We start from the raw sequence: 12,204 nt of genomic DNA, 5'->3' as shown, positions 1-12,204 counted from the left end.
CCCAAAGGGAGTGATCTAAGAGTAGTAGTCAACTTGTAGCTTTGCCCTCCAAAGCTGGTGAGGGTGGCAGAGCACCAGAGTGACTTAAACAGTAGGAAGTGGAAAATGGATGATCAGTTCAAACCTTCAAGAGCTGAGCTGGGGCCCAGAATAGAACAGTGGTTTTGTTTTACCAACACCTCCCCCAAGAAAGCTAGTGATAGCAGGGCCAGGAAGCCCCAGGCAGCCCTAGTCTTGACTTCAAGGCCTGTATAAAGCAGTGGGAGACTTAGATCAGAGAGCAAGGGATCAAACAATAGCCTTGGGAGCTGCAAGCTCTGGTCTGAGGTGGGGGTGGGGTGGGGATTGGAGCAAGGAAAGCTCAAAGAACTGTCCTGTCTGGGAGGATGCTTTGATTCTCTGTGTGTTGAACTGGTGATTTCTACCAAGCCACTTCCTCATTTTCCCCCAAACCTACGATCCTAGAATGAGGCTTGGTATACATGCAAAGTGAGGAGCAGGGGGTGGGAATATTGTGTTATCCTTGCATGTGTCCCATCCCGGATCTATTTTAATAACTCCACATTCAATTTATTTTTATGTCTCCTAGTATTATTTGTTATCTATCTTTCCACTGGTCTGGACACTCAGAGACAGTCATGAAGGAACGAGATTGAGAAGCCTTTGACAGATGAGGGGGGGTGTCTCTTCTGTCTCTCTTCCCACTGCTGCTGGGTCTCTGATCTCTCACCATTCCTCAGGCAATTATAGAGAGAGCTAAGGTTGTTAGCTCAGCAGGCCCTGACCCCCCATCAGCACAATGGAGGGCAAAAAGGGGAGGGGTAAGTGTTCTACAGATGGAGCCAAGGCCTAGCCTGCCAAGGGTGACAGACAGAGTGAGAAAAAGGCAGGAGGAAGCAGGAGAGTCTAATAAGCAGGGTTAGGGGGCTGGGAAGAGATGACAAAGACAGCTGTTAGAGGACTAGATAGCCAAGAGATAAATAAGATGGAGAAATATAGAAACAGATCTGGGCAGTGAGGACAGGGGGAAAAAAGCAAAAGGAATACAAAGGATGAGAGACAGGTGCAAAAAGCAGTGCAGAGAGAGAAGGGTGAGGGGTAGGTGTGTGCACCTACATGCAAGCCACTGCTACCTCCCTTTGCAGTAGTACTCCCAGTTCCTGGGTGGGTTGGGGAGGGAGAGGTGCCAGGCAAGGGTTGGGGGGAAAGAGACAATGAGTCTGCATCAGTTGAAGGGGGTATCTCTGCTTGGAAGTCAATCTGGGTCCAGAAGCAGGGCAAGGAGAGTAGAGATGCTGAGCACTGAGGCCAGAGAGACAAAGCATCACAATGACAATGGTAAGCTCCTGCTCACTTATAACACTGGAGCAGGAAGACAGTTGTTAGATAAAATAAACGATTCACTGTTGGCTAATGCACATGTGCCAGAGAAAAGGTGGAGGTTCCCACAGAGAGGAGGGTTATGAGAGGGAGAAGCCCCTAGAGAGCTCAGCAGATCCTTCCAAGATTGCTGCTTAATGTACACCAGCACAGAATAGGCAGCAACCTGACTGGGGGAGGTGCACAGACAATCACAGGCACAACAGTGTGTGTGTGTGTGTGTGTGTGTGTGTGTGTGTGTGTGTGTGTGTGTATACAAATCAAGTACACCTATCACTGTGTACTCCTACCACACAGTCACACAGTTGTGGAGTGTAAGACAAAGGTGAGAATGCTCCCAAGTGAAGCCAGGCTCTAGTCATCCTACCCACATTGTGGCAAATCTTATATGGTCAGGGAGAAAAACTAGTATAACAAGCATTGGGAGAGTCAAAACCACAGGACAGGGCTCAGTAACAGCTCTTAAGGAGCCTCAACTTGGCCATTCTGTGTCCTGCCTGAGTCCCATGGGGAGTCCTCTTGTCTACACCACACCATGTCACTGTCATCAGTGCTGCATTGCTAGCAAAGCCAATTACCAGGGAAGGGTCTGAGAGGTCATAATACCTGGCTGAGACTTAGGGTCGTTGTTTCAACCTCTGAGCACACACACACACACACACACACACACTCCAAGAGTGCCCTGCAAATGAACTTAGAACACATGCCTAATCAGCTCCAAGACTGCCACTGCTGGTATTTTCCAAAGGAAAAGCAGGAAGAGGGCCCTTCAAAGGTGAATCAAATAGTCTCCAAGCTTCCTACTCAGTATCTAGGGAAATGGCATCGGGCCAGAATGGGGGTAGTACTGTGGGCTCAGTTCTCTGGGTATATATCAGGGACAGAACGGGTGGCAGGTACTTATCCCTCAGGCCTGGGAAAAAGTGGAAGACATTTGGCATTCTGTTGATAGTGACATGAAGGTATCAGTGTCACCTAAACCTTATTTACTATGTCCCTTTAAGGCTTTCTCCCAACCAAATAGGTTGCGGCTGTTGGGTTTCTATGGTGATGGAGCCTGACAGCAAAAGTGGGGAAAGCCTTGTTGTACCCTTTTGGGTTATTTAGATAATGCATAAAGAAGACTGCTTGAGAAAGCCCCTACAGGTAGATATCTGGAAACCCAGAAGTCTTAGACTCCTCGCTACCTCTTCCTTAGGGAGAGATTGAAGACAGTACACCCCATTCAGTTTCAGCCTTCCTTATCCCAGCCCCCTCATCCTGCCTGAGGCTTCTGTCTCCAAGGCAACTAAGGCTCACCTGTTAAGGACTATTCTTAAATGATGGAAAGGGAGCAGATGGGGGTTAACTCTTTGTGAGGAAGGGAGGGAGTATCGTCATTGTTGGCTGCTTCTATCTGACACTCCTTCAACCATGGTCTCTGTCACTTCCATTTTCTTAAGTGAATTCATAGCACTTACCACCTACCAGGGACACTTCTAAGCACTTTTCCACAGACTCATTTCATCCTTATAAGCTCCATTTGACAAGTGACAAAATTGAGGTTCAGAGCTGAACTGTGTGCAGAGCTGCCATAGGCACTCAGTAGGGTGGAGTTTTAAATGGTGTAGAGGCTCCAGAAGCTGCCAAAAGCTCCTCTACTATCCTAATTTGTTTCTGGTTGGATCCTATAGAACCAGGGCCTGGTCAAGGATGGTCTTGACCAAGCCATTCTGTCCCCTGGGGGAAGAGCTTATTTGCTAAGCAAATGTAGAAGGTAGAGAATGGAGTATTGGAAGGACAGGATGAGGAAGTTCCATGTAAGCAACAGCATATCTTCACGAAGCAGGCCTGACACAAACAGCCTATCTGCCCTTTTACTTGGGTTCCCCTCAGCCTGAAGCCCTCCCTGTGAGATTCATATAACACCACTTCATCTAAGTACTCAATTTAAGAGAAGGCTAACTGCTTTTCTTGTTGGATTCAGAGGCAGACTGGAGTTCTTTGTTCCCTCAGTACTAGCCCAAATCTTAACCAAAGGCATACACAAAGGTCCCTCCTCCAGCCAGAGCTTGACAGCAATGGCTCTGTTTCTGTACTGAGGGGTGGTAGAGACCAAGCAGGAGTCAGAATTCACCCCAATAGAGCACAGATCAGGATTCAGCTTTCCAGAGCATTGAAGGCAGAGCCACAAAGAAGCAGCAGGTATCAGAATTCTCCTGGCTCTGGATTTCATGGGTCAGTTAGGATGCGCCTCACACTGAGGGGCTTAAGGGGCCACCAAACAAATAGGCAATCCATGTGAACTAAAGGAGGTAAATGTGATGAACAGAGCAGCAGCTGACTTGTCTCCGATTCCAAAATGATTCCTGGAAGTGGCTCAGACACTGACAGGCCCCCAGAGACCAGACCCTTGGGGCTTCTATTCCCAAAGGGTTAAAGGGCAGAAGAGGCACAGGAAGCCTGGGAGTAGACAATGGTGCTTCTGTCCTCCCCTATGGCCTAAGCATTCCTAAGGCATGAATGAAGCCATCTGGGGAAGAGACCCAAGGGAATAGCCAAACCCTGGCCTGGTCAGACTCTCTGCCCCCCACAATAACTACTGCTGCATTAGCTAGCCACCACGCCAGTCCCACCCCTTCCCCACATAGACTCTATTAGAGCCACTGAAGAGACCCATATAGACACAGGAAGATGTGTATGTGTGCATGCTATTTCTTAAGAGCACACATACAGATATACAAATATGCACAGACAATCAAATAGGAGCCCAATGCAAGCAAACAAGACTAATGGAAGTTACACAAATACTACACAAATACACACATGTGACCAGATATATGAGCCTCACACATGCAAATAAAAATAATAGAACATACACACACATACAGGCTCAAAGTTTCCTAACAACCCACCTCTTCCGTGCAGACCTCCAAACTAGGGCTACCCTCCTCAATTTCTGTCTGGCACTGAATGCTTTATACTGGAGTTCTAAGAAGAGAGGGGGCTCATAAAGAGACAGTCCTCATCTTTCAAATTCTATCTGTAGACCAAAATTGAGACAGACAGGCTCCAATGGACAAGTGAATATTCTACTACCTTCTTGCCCCACCCATCTGCTAGTTTATGAAGCTGCCGCTACTGGGTTTAGATGCCAGAGACTAGCACAAGTTGCTGAGTGGAGATGGGGTGGCCTTGCAGCTTTTTAACCTGGAAAAGCTGTGGCAATCTCCTGGGGCCTTGGGTTGGGGGCAGTGGACAAAGAAAAGCTCCCAGAAAGGCCAGCAGAGCAGATCTTCTCCTTGGCAAAAGAACTCCCACCCTCCTCTGACTCCTCCCTCTCTTTCCAACCACAGACTTTAGGAAGCCACAAAGACCCTGTTGATATTTAGGAAGCAGGCAGGATGGTTATCAGATGCTCCTCTTTACCCTTCAAGTTGGACAAGGCCATATGGGAATGTCTAAGCCCAATTCGGGGACATGGAGACAATTGAGGTACACTAAGGCTCACCCCTATTATGGGGATTAGTAACTCTGTGCCAAGCTCATAGCCATTGGGGGGTTACTGAGAGAGGGGAACACCTTAGGGGAAGTATAGGGTGGAGCAAAGAAATACAAGATAAACAAAAGGGCAATCAGACAGAGTAAAGGGCACCAACTGGAAGGGGAAGTGGGTAGACAGGGGCAGGGAGGAGGGAAGACAGAGCAGAGGACAGGAGGGGAAGGTTGCATCTCCACCTTCTATGGGCAAATGAGGAAGAAAGAGGATGGCCCAGTAAGAGGATAACAACGTTAGGGGGATGCAAGGAGTCTGGGAAAGCAGGAAAAGATGACCAGATTAGATCAAATGACAGATGGAAAGGTTATAGGACCAGAGGGATGGGGCTAATGAGGGCTCATTCTAGTTGGCCCCATACAGGGACCTAAGCCTTCCCCATCATGGGAACAGGTGACGAGGCAAAGACACTGCCAGCTTGGGACACTAGTCCTGGAATTCAGACCCACCCCCAGAGCCAGAACTGCATGGCACCCCTCACACCTTGTCCATAAAGGGAGGCCTGGCAGACCTGTTCATGGGACCTCAATTCTACTCCACACCCTGGACACATGTGGTGATGGGATAGGTCATTCTTGCAAGGTCATGTCACCCTCACAGTCCAGAGGAGCACCAAGTTGTTGTCATTTTGGTTGGTACCATTTGCCATGAAAAAGATCTTTCCTACATCAATGAGCCACCATTCCTCATATGATGGCCAGAAAAGCTGAAGCTCAAGTCTGGTGTGGTGGCACAGGCCTATCATCCCAACATTTGGAAAGGTTGAGCCATGAGGGTTACTTTGAGCTTGAGATCAACCTCAGCTACATAGTGAGTACAAGATCAGCCAGAGTTACAGAGTGAAACCCTGTCTCAAAAATTGGAAAGACATTATGAGGCAGAGGCAGGTGATTTCTGAGTTTGAGGCCATCCTGGTCTAAAGAGAGCATTCCAGGACAGCCAAGGCTATACAGAGAAACTGTCTCAAAAAAAATTAAAAATCAGAAAGAAAACTAAAGGAAGGAAGGAAGGAAGGAAGGAAGGAAGGAAGGAAGGAAGGAAGGAAGGAGTGGGGGCTAAAGCTCAAAATAGGTGAGGGCCTGACTGTCTCAAGTCATTGAACTGGGCAACAGCCAATATGCACACTCACATCCCCTTCATCCTGCCTAGCCAATCATGGAAAGTGCTTGTCATGGAAACTACCTATCCCTGAGTGACAGAAGAGTACAGTCTTGGATGATGTCAACTGGGAAGCATAGCAGGGCTCCCCTGTCTTCTAGCCTTCCTTCACTGTCTTCCTTTTCCCCTTCAAATTATCATGAAGGAAATAAAAGGGAAATCTGTATTTCAAAGTAGCAAGGATGGTATTGGTGACTGGTTATTTACCTGTTCAGTCTGGCCCAAGCAGGCACTCAGCAGTGAAAATCTATCTAGCAAATGGCTACCCACCCATGGTTACTCAGTCCCTAGGCAGTCATCCTGTGAACAGCCCCCATGCATGGCTATGGTGCTCTGCAGAAGGCTAGAGGCTGGGCACTGGGGGAGGAGTCTCTTGGGAGTAGGTACTAGCAATCCAGGAGGGCTGTGCTCTGATGAATGTCGAATGTGTTTCCCTCTCCTTGGTAATCAGATCACAGGCAGTTCCTAATTTCTTTTGTTCTTCTCTATTTCAAATGTATTTCAATAAGTTGATCCTGTGTTTTTCAAATGTAATGTAACAAGATATATTGCTTTGGGGATTGTACACACAAAAAATAATAGAGAATGACAGACATTGGAACACAGCAAGGAAGCAGAGAAGTGGGGGATTTCCCAGTCCTAGCCCTGTCACCAACTTGCCATGTGGCCACAGACCCTTGAGGGTAACTGAAGGCTTAGTGCCTGAATGGTAAGCAAGTACATACAGTACTGGATAAATGTTGGGCTAGATGAGAAGCTAGGGTTGTCAAGTTCCACCGAGGAGCCCATCAGAGCTGAGGCCCAGGACAAGCCCCACCCTAGCCACTGTACTAAAGGACCATAAAGGTGGAGAGAAAGGCTGCTGGATCTATTCATCATAAGGGCCATGTGAGTCAGCAAACACTGGGCTGCTAGTAACAGTTACCACTGGAGTTACATTAATCAGGATCAAGACATCTACCTGAAAGGGGTGCCAGGCCCCCCAGACAGATGGTGGTCTGCCTCCCTGAGACAGATGGATAGGGGTTCTAGATACTAGGTCAGGAACAGTGGGTTAAATCTGTTCTTTTCAATCTCGGTCAATCGACACCCTAAAACTCTGAACCAGATAGAAGGGAATAGGGTATGGAAAGGTCTCTCCTCCCATAATTAAACAGGGAGTGTAAAAAAAATGTCTAAAATTGCTCCAGTCTCTACAGAAAGAGTCCCAGGCATCTTGCTTCCAGAAGTCCCTGGTCCTAAGCCAATGAGGCCCTTCTTCCCTTATTTTTTACCTGATTGACCCATGGTCTACACCCATGTGCATCCACAGGCACGTCAGTGGGTGCCCAAATCCATCTCTCTTAGTGTAGCCTTTATTGGCCAAAGAACCTAAGGGAGGTTCTGCACCTGAGAGACTGGTTTTGCAGTGCATTTGAGGGGGTCCCCGGTGGGAATTTGGAAAGGAGGTGAAGAACAAAGCCCCCTCCCCACTTTGGGGTGGAAGAGAAGGCAGTGCCCATCCCTGTTTCTTCTCCCCCACCCACTACCGGAGGAGCTTCATTAAATCTCCCCTATACCATTCTACAGTGGGTTCTCCCCCACCAGCAATCAGGACTTTAGAATGGGGATGAGGAACAGCCACGCCCAGAGCCACACCCCACAGCAGTCGACTGGGTTAGATGGAGGTTTTGCTGGGTTCACATTTCCTTTTTCACACACACATACACCCACAGGAATATGCCAACTTCAGCCCCACTTGCCCACACAGAACCTGCCTGACCACTCCTGTGCCCCTCCCTAAGCATGCATTTGGGGAGCCGCCCAGTTACCCCTCACCTGTCGGGCTCTGGCACCTAGCCACTTTCTCCAATCAAATTCCAGACCGCAATGCTCAGAATCCGGTGCCTCGCATGGGTGGGGCTCCAGCCTTCCTACGCTCTACCTAGGAGGCACGAAATCCGCTCCCTCTGCGCCCGAGGCGGGCTGGGTCTGAAACACAGATGGTCGCTGCTGCGGCCAAGGGGACAAACCAGCCCGCCTTACCTGCGCTGTTCGGGTTGCCAGCCCAGCCTCTGTGCACGCCGGCCTCGGACCGCCACCCAGCGATGCCGCTGCCGACGCGGATGTTGCTGCTGCTGCTGCTGCTGCTGCTGCTGCTGCTGCTGCTGCTGCTGGCGGCGGCGGCGGCGGCGGCGGCGGCGGCGGCGGCAGCGGGCGGGGCAGCGTGCGCTGGGAGGTGGGGGAGGAAGAGAGAGGGGGAGGGAGTGAGATCACCTCCCCCGCAGCAGGCCCCGCCTCGCCACACCCTCTCTCCTTGTTTCATCTGAACCCGACCGCAGAGCCCAGCGCGTGATAGGGACCTCGTGGGGGTCCTCTCCAGGAGCATCAGCAGTCCTGGAATCCCCGAGACGAGAGTGACCTCAACCTCACCATCAGGGATCCCGACCGCCCTTGAGGCTTGTATTGGAAATCATTTGCAGAAGTATTCTCGGGATTCAGGGGCTGGACAGCGAGGAGAGGATCCAGACTATAAACCAGATTACCTCATCTCCACTTGGCCTTCAAGGGCTCTGGCTAGTAATGGGCATTTATATACCATTAGGTCCGGGCCGCGCCCTGGTCATGTGTTTGAATGTCTCCAGACTCTCAGAGCAGAACTCCGGTAACCTCGAGCTCCTCTTCGAACCCCTGTCCAGCCAGGACGCTAGGTCAGGGTCCTTCAGGGATGTGCGCCTGAACCTGAGTCCCCAGCCTGCGAAGGGGGTGTGGTGAGGCATAGGCTTCTGCACACCACACTGTCCCTACTAAACACTAGGTCCCAGACTAGACTAGAAGGGAAAGTTCGCTGAGAAGGTGCCTTTCGACCTGAAACCCCTACTCCCGATCTTCCTCCCACTTCCCTTCTGCTCAATGTCTTATTTCTTTGTCCTCGGGATTGGCCTCTTCCTGACCTTTCCTGCCCGCCCTACTCTCGCTTACAGCCCTTTGGGGAAAGCTTCCGGAAAGGAGCTCTTCCCAGTGGCGCCCCCTCCCAGGGTCATGGCTGTGACCTCCCAAGCGAGGCCAAGCAGAGGGGACTGGAATTCCAACGTGAGTCCAGCTAGCTGAAGCTGCAGGGCAAGGAAGGCCTAGGGCCCAGATGGCAGATTGCAGCCCTGGTAGGTATGGTATTTTTATGAGCATGCCTGTTACTCAGTGAAGCATTCTGTAGGCCCTCTATTCAGCCTGCCAACACTCCCCCAGTGGTGCAATGCCCTGATCTCATGAAAACACTTTTGGCACTCTGGCCTGGTTACCCTCCTCATATGATCACCTCCTACCAGCTTCCTTTCTCATGAAAGAAAAACTTGGGGGTGCCTGCTAGCACCCTGTGAAGGTCTGGATATCGTGTTCGATGGAGTCTTTAGGAAGAGTCATTTGAATGAAGGTGGGGGCCTAAGCAGATAGCTCAGAAGGCACTACTCCTTCTACAGGCTTGCCACTAGGCTCAGATGGATTCAGAATGAAGCTGCCAACAGTACTCAGGAAGTTTTACTGGTTCAAGTCTTCAGGAGACAGCAGAGGAGACTGAACCAGGCAGCTAGGTCATAAAGCCAGGGGCCTTTTTAGCTGGGCAGAGAATGGTATTTTCCATGAGGCACTGAACTGAGATCAGCTTCTTGACTGCACTGATGTAAGAGCGATAGGCCACAAAATTGGCCTCTCCTCCCCAGCTGCTCTCTCCACTGCCTTACTCCCAGACTGCACTCCAACTGGACCTGATCTTGGGTTGATGCTGTTCTGGAACTCACTATATAGCTGGGTTTCATTTTAAACCTACATGTTCCTGTCTCAGCCTACTGAGTGCTAGGATTACAGGTGTTCACTATGCCTAGCTCTGTTTGCAAAGCCTAGACACAAGTTTTATTTCATCTCTCAAAAATCTTTGTCTTTTAAGTGTTAGCACTTGGGAGGCAAAGGCAAACAGATATCTTGTAATTTGAGGCCAGTGTGGTTTACAAAGTGAGTTCCAGGCGAGCCAAGGCTATATAGTGAGACCCTTTCTCAAAAAGATTACTCAAAAAAAAAATTACTTGCTGGGCATGGTGGCACTCATCTTTATCACAGTACCACAGTATCACAGCAGAGGCAGGTAGATCTCTGAGTTCTTGACCTGCCTGGTAAACAAAGCGAGTTCCAGGACAGTCAGGGCTGTAATACAAAGAAACCCTGTCTCAAAAAAACAAAAACAAAAAAATCAATTAAAAAGTAAAATTCTACTTGCTTGACATTACAGTACATACCTATAATTCTGGCACTGAGAGGCAAAACAGGAAGATCTTAAGTTTGACACCAAATTGGGTTAGTGAGTTCCAGGACAGTGCAAGAACCAGCTTCAAAAAAATAAAATAAAATAAAATAAAAAGCAGCTTCAGGAGTAGGGCTAATGCATCAGTGGGAGGCCCTCAAAACACACACACACACACACACACACAAAATTCAGCCATGAAATTTAACTTATAGTGAAGTTGACCCTTTTGAGACACATAGTTTCAGGAAGATTTTTGGTTATTTGGTTTTTGTTTTGTTTTATGAGATAGAGTCTCACTCTGTAGATAAGGGTGGCCTCCAACTCGAAGAGATCTTCCCGCCCCTGCTTCTCCAGTGCTGGGATTAAAGGTGTGAGCCACTGCTTGTCTGAAGGTTTTTAATTATTTTGTTGATTAAAAAAAATTAAACCTAACTGCAGTGGTGCAGTACTCAGGAGGCAGAGACAGCTGGATCTCTGTGAGTTTAAGGCCACCCTGGTCTACAGAGGACAGCCAGAACTACACAGAAACCCTGTCTCAAAAATAACCAAAAAGAAAAAAAAGACATAAAAATATTTTTAATCATGTGTTTGTGTATGGGTATGTGCATACTGGTGACCTCTAGGATCTGGAATTATAAGCAGTTGTGAGTTGCTTGATAAAGATGCTGGGAGTTGAACCCTGATCACCTGGAAGAATTGCACATGTTTTTAGCTGCTGAGCCATCTCTCTCTAGGCTCTGTGTTTTTGTTTGTTTGGTTTTATACTCACTATCCTGCCTCAGCTTTCCCAATACTGGGATTAAAGACATGTGCTGTCATGCCCACCTTAGTTTGATGAGTTTTTGATACTTAATATTGTAGCCATCACCAAAATCAAGCTTCAGAACATTTCCATTATCTTCTCAAATTCTCCCAAGTTCTTTTACAAATATCCACTCCCTTTATGCTCTGGCCACTGACTTCCACTGATCTATGTGCTATCTTTTCTAGAATTCTTTTTAAATGGCATCATACAGTATTTGTTTTTTTTATGTAGCTTAATTCACAAAGCATAACCTTTGAGATTAACCACCCCAACCACCTATTCCCCTCCCCCATTTGTGTGCACATCTCAGTGTGTATGTGTGTGTCTCTGTGTGTGTTTTGATCATCAGTTCCTTTACATTGCTGAGTAATAGTCCAGTATTTGAATGTATCATATTGTGTTTAGCTGTTTACTCAAAGAAGTACCTGGATTGCTTCCAGTTTTGGCAATCATGAATGAAGATGCTCTAAATAACCATTTACAGGATTTTGTGAGGTCATAAATTTTCATTTGTCTAGGATAGCTACCTAGTATTGAGTTGCTGTATTGATAGTACATTTATATTGTAATTGATCCAATTTAAACTTATCCCTGACTAGCTTACAAATGAATGAGAATCAGACTATGGTTATTTTATTTTGCTTTGACAATTAATTGAAGATAACCTCTAATTTACTTTTCTTTTTTATTTCTTTTATTATTTATTTATTTATTTTATGTACACGAATACATGGTTGCTGTCTTCAGACACACCAGAAAAGGGCATCAGATCTCATTACAGATGGTTGTGAGCCACCATGTGGTTGCTGGGAATTGAACTCAGGACCTCTAGAAGAGCAGACACTGCTGTTAACCTCTGAGCCATCTCTCTAGCCCCTAATTTACTTTTCTAAGTGATTGTCTGGCTACTTCCCCACTTATGTATCCCAAACACTTGCCATTTCTCCTGACTATGTGCTCATGGTTTATTTCGTCTCATGGCAGCTTTATCCTCTTTCTGTGTCCTTTCTTCTCTCACCTGGCTCTGTAACCCTCGACCAGGTAATTCAAAAC

The sequence above is a fragment of the Grammomys surdaster genome, unplaced genomic scaffold, assembly GCF_004785775.1.
Source record: "Grammomys surdaster isolate TR1022 unplaced genomic scaffold, NIH_TR_1.0 125179, whole genome shotgun sequence".
NCBI lineage: Eukaryota > Metazoa > Chordata > Mammalia > Rodentia > Muridae > Grammomys > Grammomys surdaster.
Note: the sequence above shows the minus strand (reverse complement) of the source record.